This window comes from Echinops telfairi, unplaced genomic scaffold (assembly GCF_000313985.2).
Source record: "Echinops telfairi isolate 266 unplaced genomic scaffold, ASM31398v2 ScPeMD7_7467;HRSCAF=8505_1, whole genome shotgun sequence".
NCBI classification, from domain to species: domain Eukaryota; kingdom Metazoa; phylum Chordata; class Mammalia; order Afrosoricida; family Tenrecidae; genus Echinops; species Echinops telfairi.
Window position 1 is genome coordinate 24,802,151 of NW_022111368.1, and position 10,917 is coordinate 24,813,067.

A 10,917-nucleotide genomic window follows, 5' to 3' on the forward strand; every position below is an offset into this window, starting at 1 on the left:
GTCAGAGGGACTTTTATCACCTCTGAGGTGATATCACCTTTGAGGACTCTGGGTCAGAGGGCAAAGCCGGCTGATCTCCTGCTGCCAGGGGTGGGCTTTTCTCTTGTCGATACTCAAACAAGGGCTTGGGTAGCTGTCCTAGGCTAACCTTCACAGGCAGGACTTGGGACTCAGCTTCCAAAGAGAACGTTTCTAATACTCAGGAGCTTCTCTGGGGCCAGAAGGGCCTGGGTGTTGTGTTCAGGTTCTCCGACTGAGTCTCTGGATGATGTGGGGCAGAGATTTAACTAAGGAAAGCCGCACATTTGGTAAGCAGTGAAATTGGGCCCCGTGTTTCCTGTGTCTATGCCTCCTTCTCTCCTGACCCTTCTGAACTTTGTCCTTGGGTAAAAGCTGCCCAAGCGCTGGAGGCATAGAGGTTATGACCTGAAAGGGCAGAAGTTCAAAATCTCCAGCTGCTCCACAGGAGAAAGACAGGACTTTCTACTCCCATGAACAGTTACAGTCTCTTGGTAAGTCACGGGCAGTTAGACCCCGGCCCACAGGGTTGCTAAGTGTCGGCATCAGTTTGATGGCAGTGAGTTTGAGTGGTTTTGATGCTTGATCTCAAGTGTTTATTATTCCAAGGCCTGCATACCTCCCTAGTGTCATTGTCCTCCTTCCAGACCTGACTGTTGTGTAACTGAAAATTAAGTCACGGAGGTGAGGTCCATTCTGGACTTAAAGGGTGGCTAAGGGCCATAGTCTGGGGGTTCCACCAGTCTCTATCCGACCAGTCAGCCTGGTCTCTTTAATGATTCCCAGTTTTGTTCCACATTTTTTTCTCTCTCCCACACTTTCCAGGAGCTTCCAGTGTGAGCTCTTTCAGAGAAAGGACTGATATTCTTAATTCCAACAACCAGTATGAGATAGGCGAGTTCCCTGATGCTTTTCTGGTGATCAAGGGGCAGGATGGGGACCGGTCTGGAGAGAGATCTTGAAAAGACGCACACTCCTGTAAGATACTGCGGAACACAGGCACCACCTTGCCCCATTTGGTGAACCGACTTACTGATTCTTTAACTCTGACTGGCTGGAAGCTTCAGATTTCCTGCCACGCCTGGTACTCCAAATAGATTGTTTTTAAAGAGGTAATTTACATAGGTTAGATGGAAAAACTTGAGGCTCAAAGATTACTTACAACTTTCAAATGCAATTATCAAAGGATGTTGATTCCCATCCAAAAGAAAGGGGGTGGAAGAGACCCTCTAATTGTCTATTAAATATTCATGCGTCACTTTATGATTAATTTATTTCAGCAGGAACTCAGGAAAGCACCCCACTGCAATAGCTATTGCCGAGCCAGTCATCCACGTCTAACCCTGACCACACAAAATGAGTATGAATCATACCAGGACTCTGAGCAGTGAGAAATTCAAATCTCAGCTTTCTCCTTCTGTGAATCACCACTTAAGCGGCCCCCAGCCTTGGACCCAAATACACTTTCTCTCAGGCTGGTCCCTCCTGAAGTCCTAAGAGGCGGAGCAGCATGCTGCAGGGACCAGGACATGGCTTTTGTGCACAGCCAGGGGTGCAGGGACCTCAGGCAAGCTCATAGCAGTCACAGGTTGGGCTGTTAACTGTAAGGTCAGCAGTTTGAAACCACCAGCCACTCCTCAAGAGAAAGAGGACTTTCAACTCCTATAAAGAGTTAGCCTCAGACTCACAAGGGCAGCTCTACCCTGATCTTTAGGGTCGCTATGAGTCAAGATAGACTCAATGGCAGTGAGTTTGGTTTGGGTTTATATGAGGGGAAAGGAGCTCTGCTGGTGTTAAATGTTGCACTGCTGACCACAAGTTTGGTGGTTTGAACCCATTAGCTGCTTCAGGGGATAAAAATGAGGCTACTTGCTCCCTTACAGACTCAGAAACCCAAAGGGTCAGTTCTACTCTGTCCTAGAGGGTTGCCAAGAGCCAGAATTGATTCAATGGAGGTGTGTTTGCTATTTTGGATTTAGATGAGGGCAGTAATGGTTCGTGGCAGACTGAGTCTTTGAGGATATTATAGATGAAGTTAACATTGGGTCATACTGTAGTACAGTCAGTCCCAACCCACCTGATTAATATCCTTCTGAAAGAGACACAAAGGCATAGAGAAAGGACTTCCCAGATGGAGACCAAAAAACCCAAACAAACAAGTCTTCCTTGGAGACTTGTCAGAGGACGTCTGGTCTTGCTGACACCTGATTTTGCACTGCTAACTGCTAAAACTATGAGACAGTCAATCTCTGTCACTTAAAACCACCCTTTTTAGTGACTCGCTGTTACAGTCACTTTAGGAAACTAACATAGGGAGAAAGGATTGTCTCTTAAAACATGGACAAAAGTGGATTCGAGCTGTGTGTGGCATATAGGATCTGGGAGACAAGTGAATGCCAAATTACAAACACCTGAAGCGTTGCCGGTGGTAGGATAAAGGCCCCTGGGAGCAGGTCACTAAGATGTTCATGTCCTTATCAGATTAGGGAGCCTATCCAGGTTCCAGGACTCACAATGTGCAGAAGGAGAACTGAAATCCAGGTCAGACTTCAGAACCTCTTACTACGTGGTGTTCTCCACCCCAGTGTCTATTAGGAGTTATGATACAATGCTTGTACTTGAATGCTGGTCCCCCAGTGGCAATGACTGTCTGCTCAAGGTTTTTCAGAGACACCCCCTGAGCTGGCGTCCAATTAGAGTCCTGAGTAGGGGGTCTCTGTTTCCGTCAGTAGGTGCTGTTCCGAAGTGTTTCTCAGGAAAGATGTCAAAGAAAAGCCTCACATGGGAACGCTAAGCCCAGCCTTAGAAGTGGCCCCCAGGTACAGGTCCAAAGCATACAAGTGGCAACCTCCAGCGTGGCTTCCTGTCCAGATCAACCAACCTGCGGCATTTACCACTGGCCAGCCAGAATATTCTTTGGGATTTAAAAACTAACAACTGGAATGAAGTTCTTTTAAAGAGGTAGGAAGCGTTGATAAATTATAAATTATCGTTATTTTCATATCTTACACCTTCTGCTTGCTGTCTCCCTTCACCCACATTTTTTTTATTCATCCCCCTCTGGTGGTGTGTATGTGTGTGTGTTAGACATTGATCACTGCTCCCCCACATTTCCCCTACACTCATGGTATCAGTAATCCCATTACCATTCCTGAGGGGTTTATCTGTCCTGGATTCCATTCATCGAGAGCTCTTATCTGTACCAATGTACATACTCCTGTGTAGCAGGATTTGTAAGGTAGAACTGGGTCATTATGGGGGTGGGGGAGCATTTAAGAACTATTGGAATGTTGTGTGTTTCATCAGTGCTATACTGTACCATGGCTGACTCGTCCCTTCCTTGTGACCCTTCTGTGAGATGTCCAATTGTCTACAGACGGGCCCTGGGTCTCCACTCTGACCCTCTTGGTTCACATCTATAAGATTGTTTGTTTTGGACCTTCTGATGCCTGATACTTGACCCCATCGATACCTTGTGATTGCACAGGCTGTTGTGCTTCTTCCATGTAGGCTTTGTTGCTTCCCTGTTTGATGGCCACTTGTTTAACTTCAAGCCTTTAAGACCCTAGGCACTATATCTTCTAATAGCTGGGCACCATCAGCTTCCTTCACCATATTTGCTTATGCACCCATTTTATAATTTATCAACAGTTCATGTGGGTGGGAGAATGGGGAGGGAAGGGAAAAAAGAGGAGCTGATACCAAGGCTCAAGTAGAAAGATAATGCTTTGAAAATGATGATGGCAACATATGCACAAATGTGATTGATACAGTTGACATATGGGTTATTATAGGAGCTGTAAGGGCCCCCAGTAAAGATATTTTAAAAACAAATAAACAAACAAGCAAAAAAACCCCGTGAGGCAGGAAGTCAATGACAACGATGCTGCTGGAGAGAGGGGAGCCCCAGGGTGGGGGCTGATGGATGGCGAGGGAGAACAGATAAGGGGACTGGGATGACGGGGCAGGGCTGAGGCTGGGGCTCTCCTGGGCATGCAGGACCATGGGGCACAGGGCACAGAATGAGTGACCTGACACTCTCTTCTCAACCTTCTGGCCAGTAAATGGCCTTTGCATCCCTGTGAAGGGGACCTTCCTGACGTGGAGAGAGTGGACCGCGCTCGGTTCCCTGCACTCAGGTCCACCTCCTTACTGGGACGCTGGGAGTCTTCAGATCACACTCGCGCCAGGTTTTCCATCTGGAGAATGGGGCAATGATCAGACCTTTCCCACAGTGTCAGTGTGGTGATGAGAGTTGAAGTGTGTGGAGGAGGGGACCTGGAGGGGGACCTCAGCCCCGTGCAGTTGTACTAACAACTAGCTTTTTAAAATTTAATAATTACTTTTATTAAGGCAGGACAGCAACTTCTTACTTTTGCAGTGCAATAGGTCCTGAACACCTCAGGGCAGAGATGGGGGGCTTGGCTTCCCCTGAATCCCTGCAGCCCCTAGAAGGGAGCGTCCTGCAAACTACTGTCGCTCAAGTCGCTGCTAGCCTGGCCTGGTCGCTGTGAGTGTGTGCTCCCTACACTCCAGAGGGCCAGTGGAGGGGGGAGGGCCCTGACTCTGCTAATGGAGTGGCCAGGATCCAGAAATCCTGGGGCTGCTGACTTTCTGTGATAAGCCAGCAGCAGAGGTTCAGGGAAGGCTGGCCTGTGTAGGCTTGCTTCAGGAGGGATGACTCCGAAGGCCAAGCCACACTCTGGGAGTCAAAGGGGGAAGCTTTGGAAAACCTTTTCTGTGGAAAGGAAAGAAAGGATGCCTGCGGCATCTCATTACAAATGGTCCTGATGAGAGGTTCAAACCTGGAAGGCCGGTGTCCTCGCCTGGCTCTGCTCTGGCCAAATGTATGGCCTGGGGAAGAAGGCATTGACCTTGCTGAGGTCCAGAGGCCTCATTAGTCAAATGGAGGGGAGGTTGAGCCACCAAGCTGCCGGTGCACTTTATTTTATCCATAGCAACAACACAGGAAGAACATCCTAATCAGCTAGATTCTGTGAACCGCCATCAAGTTGGCTCTGACCTGGTAATACCATGCACAACAGATTGGAACGGGCACTAGCCAGTGGTGCACTGTCCCCTTGATGGGCTGGGGACCAGGCCCGGTGATTTGTGGGGTTTTCATTGGCTGACAGGGGCATCCCTATGGGGGGTCCGGAGGGAGGGGATCATTCCAGATGACACTGTCAGAGGAGTGACACCTGAATGATGCATCGTGTCTGTGCAGTGTTTCAGCAGACGTTTACTATTGTTTGTAAGAAATAAACAATTATTTTTCACAACAAAAATATGTTCCATAAGCTCATACCAGTATCAAGACACTTGCAAGGCTAAAAGTGTATGCTAATTTCCTTTTGGAACATTCCAGTGCGCGCCAGCCAGAGCTGTCATTATTACCCAATTACAAAGGATCCTCTCAACCACGTGGTTTCATCTGCAGGCGTGACAAACACCTGCTGTTGTTTTAGTGGCTGCTGGTATTTTTAGAGCTACCAATACCAAATTCTCTAAGGTTCCAGCTACGATATTTTTGTGAGTGAAGTAGTGATGAAAGGGGAAAGAAAGGGAAAATTTTAAAATGTGTACTTGGTTGCTAATGTTATAATTTTTTTTTCATGTTTGGGATGTTTTATTGTACTTACATTTCACATGCCATCTCATCATTCTATTCACACATCATATCTGAAATGATCAGAAATGTGTGCAGCCTAACATAAATTATATTAATCAGAACAAATGTTCTAATGCCAAGGGATATTTTCTTGTGTGTGTTTGAGAAAGTTCATTTTAATTTTATGTGTGTGTATTGTTACAGTAGCTTTGGTCTACATAAAAACTAAATAAAATGAAACAAACAAACAACAAAAACTGATTAAATGATACAATTATCTATCTTCTGAACCCCAGATCAACATATCTTAGGAATGAATGCCATCACTCACTTACTGCCACCGTTAATGTTATAATTAATTAATGATTCGCTAATCATTTGAGGAGCCCTGGTGGTCCAGTGGTTACAGATTGAGCTGCCATCCTCATGGCCCAGAGTTCGAAACCACCTGCCACTCTGCAGGAGAAAGATGAGGCTTTCTACTCCCGTAAATGGTCGCAGTCTCAGAAACTCACAGGGGTGATGGTACCCTGTTCTATCAGGTTTCTATGAGTCAGCACTGAGTTGATGACAGCAAGTGATCATTAATGATGCTGTAATGTACAGAGAAAGAATTTACAAAACAACTTTGTTGCTGGTATGGACAAAATCCAAGAGCGCCACAGTTAAGCAACTTACCATTGTAGTGGTCTTATGGGTCCTGTGATTAAAATTGGCGATAAACATGGCAAAGGATTCTGTACAGCCTGGTGTGCGAGGAGGCCCATGGTGTGGGAGGGTTGACACCATGAATTATTGTGCTAGGTGACATCACCCTAGATATTGCTGTTGGAGGACAGGTAGTAGATCTCCAGGCCTTTCTTCCTTGGCCATCTTCAGCTGGAAGCTCATCATGTTAGCTTCTTGAAAGCCTCCAGGGACAGATGGGTGGTGACTGCACGTGAGGTGCATTGGCCAGGAATCAAACCGGCGCCTCCTATGTGGAAGGCAAGAATTCTACCATCGAACCACCAATGCCCCATTGTTTACTCATCACCCTCTGGTGCAGGCAGGCAGGCTCCCCCCAGCACCGTCCTGGTCTAATGGAATCAGCTAGACTGGAGGAGGCAGAGGCTCATTCTTGGTTTTCACGTCCTGGGTGACACAAACAAGTGCCAAACTCTGTTTCTCAAAGGGAGACCCGAGAAACGCGCCTCTGTCATTAAACATGCCCCCACCTCATTGGTATTCAGCCGTGGACGCTCCACCCTGCATTCGGCCAGAAGTCCTTGCTCTGATTCCGGAAGCAACGACCGACCTCTGGAGAGAAGTTTTCCATCTGTCTCCTTGCGAAGCTGAGCCGCTCGATCAGTTCATTATTTATTACAACCCCTGCTCATCTTCAGCCATGGTTTCCTTCTTTTTTGCCTGGTATTAAGAATGCAACAGGATTGGTATAAAAACAGGGTTGGCATCCGCTTCTGTGGACTGACTTTTTGAACAGGATGTATGTCTTTTGGGTGGGTGGTGGTGGAAAATTATTCCCAAAGTGCTTTCATTATTAGCCAATACTTAATAGCTCGACTCTGGTGGTTCACACGGGCTGCCCCTTATCAGGCCATGTCTGTGTGTGGTCAGAGTCAGCGGGAATGAGAGGCATGTGAGAGGCATGGGGAGGCTCTGCACATGAATGCTGGGCTGGGATGTTCGCCCCCAGAGGCCGGGAGATAGAACAGAAGCACAACTACATACAGATGCTCTCCCGTCCACAGAACACCACAACCTTTGAAGGCGGAGCTTGGAGGAGCGCATTTAAGAAACAAAGAAATCCACGGGCAAAATGGCTGATATTCACAATCTCTCCTTGTTCTCCAGGTGCTGTAGTGATGGTGTTTCCATCAGAGTGAAGTGGAAGCCACACGCCCAAGGGAGTTGGCTTCTGACTCTAGTTCTTCTTTTTCTGGTCGGGCTAAGCTTTCACTTCTCAGACCTGCAGCTGGGCTGTCTGCTGTCCTTCCAGGGGAGCTGAGGCCCAGCTAAGAATACCACTGTGGAATGGAGAGCTGTCCTGCACAGCACACACACACACACACACACACACACACACACATACACACACACCACCAGGTGGCAGCCCATGGGTCCTGGAAGAAGGAGCTGGACCTTTGGGGCCGGCATCCTTCTGTCCCTACACTGAAAGCCCAGTCATTTATTCCTGGAACGATAAGGGTAATCTCCTTCCAGGAATACATTAGCCCTGGCCAAGTGTGCTCATGCCAACAGAGGGTTTGTTGTGACTACTAGCCAACACACCATCCCCTACCTCATGGTAACCCCCCTTCACAATGTACCCAAATCCCAATCCTGCACCATGCTCATGATCGGATGCATGTGAATTGGATCACTGTGATTCATAAGGTTTTCATTGGCCAATTTTGAGAAGTAGATCACTAGGCCTTTCTTCCTAGTCCGGAAGCTCCACTGAAATTAGTTCTCCATCATAGCAACATGCAACCCCATTACTGAAAGATGCTGGTGAAAATCAAACTGGGGTCTCCTGCACTCAAATGGAAGATGAGAATTCTACCACCCAACCACTAACAGCCTCCTGACAGCTTCCAGAAACACTCCCAACTCACTGCCATCAAGTTGATTCTGACTCATAGCAACCCTATAGGACAGGGTAGAACTGCCCCTGTGGGATTTGGAGACTGTAAATCTTTATGGGGGCAGAAAAACCTCATCTTTCTCCCAAGAAGTGGTTGGTGGTTTCAAACTGCTGACCTTGTGATGATCAGCCCAACACGTAATCTACGATTATTGTTTCTTTCTTTTCATGGCCATCCCTATGAAAGAAGATAGAGCTACCCTGTGAGTGTCTGGGACTCTAACTCTCTACCAGAGTAGAGAGCTCCGTCCGTCTATATCCTGAGGAGGGGCTGGTGGTTTCAAACTGCCCACCTTGAGGATTGCAGCTGAATATGTAACCACTACGCCGCCAGGAATCCTACTAGAGGTTTGGGGGTAAGGAAATCGTCAAGAAGGGTGATGATTTTATTGCGGCAGAGCCACGTTCTTCCCTGTTCAGCACCTTGTTTATAGAAATATCCTATCAGATACAGAAAGGAAAAGATTAGTATCTTTTACACCATAATTAAAGGATCACTTTTCTCAATGAAACACTCTCTAGATTATCCCCCCCAAAGTGTTGTTTACAAGAGTAACTGCAGATGTAACACTGGCAGCTAGAATCGTATAGAAAATGTGCATTGCGGCAGCATCTCCCTGCAGTTGTCCTTTTGATGTGTGTATGTTCAGTGTAAACACACTTATCTTTCCCCTCCTACAACACTGTCTTTAATTTAATGGAGAGGCTATTAAGATAAAATCCCTATTCAGTTCCATATTGTGCCATATTAACACACACACAATTAGTAATGCTTTATCAGTTATGAAGAAAGATGATGACTGCTTTTAAGCTAAATTCCCTTTATCATGGTAGCGCATGAAGGACAGGACAAATATTTACCCAACTGTATGTTAATTCTGATTTCATGTTCACTGCTGCTTTTATCAACCGAATTAACCAATGAATTTTATTAAAGGGAATGTGATTCTAGAGGAGGGCTTCTAATACGACATTCCATCTGCTTTTATTGATATCATTCTGCGGGCTCTTTTCCTCTGTCTTCTCCTCTTTTAATTAAGAGGAGCACATGGAAAATTGAACAGTGGGGCCTCGTTTTGGCAGAACTCGGGAAAACTAGATCTCTGTTCTCGTTACCGTCAAGATCGTCAGGGTTGACTCTGCCGGGGCCTGTCATCGTGACTAATGGCTCTCAAGTCGATTCCTCCTCATGGCGACTGCCAGGAGGCAGAGTCCAAGTGCTGCGATTTCGAGGCCATGGCCTCACAGAGGCATTTTTCTGAAATGCCCCCTCGATGGATTTGAACCACTAATCTTGTGGCTAGCAGTTGAGCGCTTAACAGTTTGTAGCACCCAGGGACTCTTATGCTTGGGGTAGAGTCGTTTGCAACCCCGGGACGTGTGCTTCAGGAAGACAGGACGCACGCCCACCTTGAATGACCTCCAGGAAGCCAGAAGAGAGTGGCTGAACTCTGTACCGGCTCAGTGCAGAGTCTGTGAGGGACAGCTCTCATGGTCAGCCCGGGACGTGGGCACCTGCACATCTGGGATCCTGGCAAGCAGACCCTGAGCTGGGACAGGGTGGGCGTGGCAGGCTCGGTCACTTCTTCACATTCACTCTGATGATCATTAATGTTTCTGACTCATTGAGACCCTATCGCGGGGGCAGTGAATTATTCAAAGTGGCTCTCTTAGCCAAAGTCTCCAACTCCTGCCAAACAACCTTTTCCTACATGGGTCTGGGTAAGAAGGTGGGGGATGATACTGATTGAATTCACCTGTGAGTAATTGGCTTCATGATCTGCTTCCACGAGACCACAGCCTTGAGATAGGATTCCTTGCAATTCCATTCTACTGGGTATAAAACGGGCCTCTGAGAAGCAGGCGGGGGGTGGGGTGGGGGACATTTTGCTTCAGCAACAGCCAGTAGACCTCCTGGATCCAGAAGACAGCTGTGACATAGAGAAACAGCAGGAGAACCAGGAGTCTGAGCATAAGACAGAGCGATGGACCTCCCACCCATGGAGCAAGTAAACCTGAGTCCTTTGGGGAGGGAGGCTGGCTTGTGGAGTGGAGGTCCCTCTAGGCACTTAATTGGGGAAGCTGGGTTTTGGGTTGCAGCTTAGCATGTAGTGGAGTATCATGTGCTTAGGACATTTATTAGCAGCCTGGAGAAACTGTGTAACATGTCCTGTATTTTGAGCATTTCTCACTTGCATTCCAACCTGTTAAGTTCCTGAATAATCCCTATGGTCATTACTATCATCTACTAGTTCCATGTAGCCATTGCCATGAATATTAGAACCTAATATGTAAGTGGGAGAACGGCAAGACTTTGCCTCCTGTGAAGAGTAAGTCTCAGAAACACAGAGGCAGTTTTACCCTGTTCTACAGGGTCGTTAGGAAGTCAGCCTCAACTTGCTAGCAGCGAGGTGTTTGTTTTTGTTTGTTTATTTTGTGAGATATGCTCATTAAGACAACACACACTGTACAACAGAAAGATGCACTGCTTGGTCCTGCCCCACCCTCACATGTCTTCCCTTCTGTGCTCTGCCATTTGTCTGTCAGTTTGTTGTACTGTGGTGGCTTGTATGCTGCTATGCTGCTAGAAGTCCAACTACCAATATTTTAAATAACAACAGGGTCATAGACTAGGAAGGAC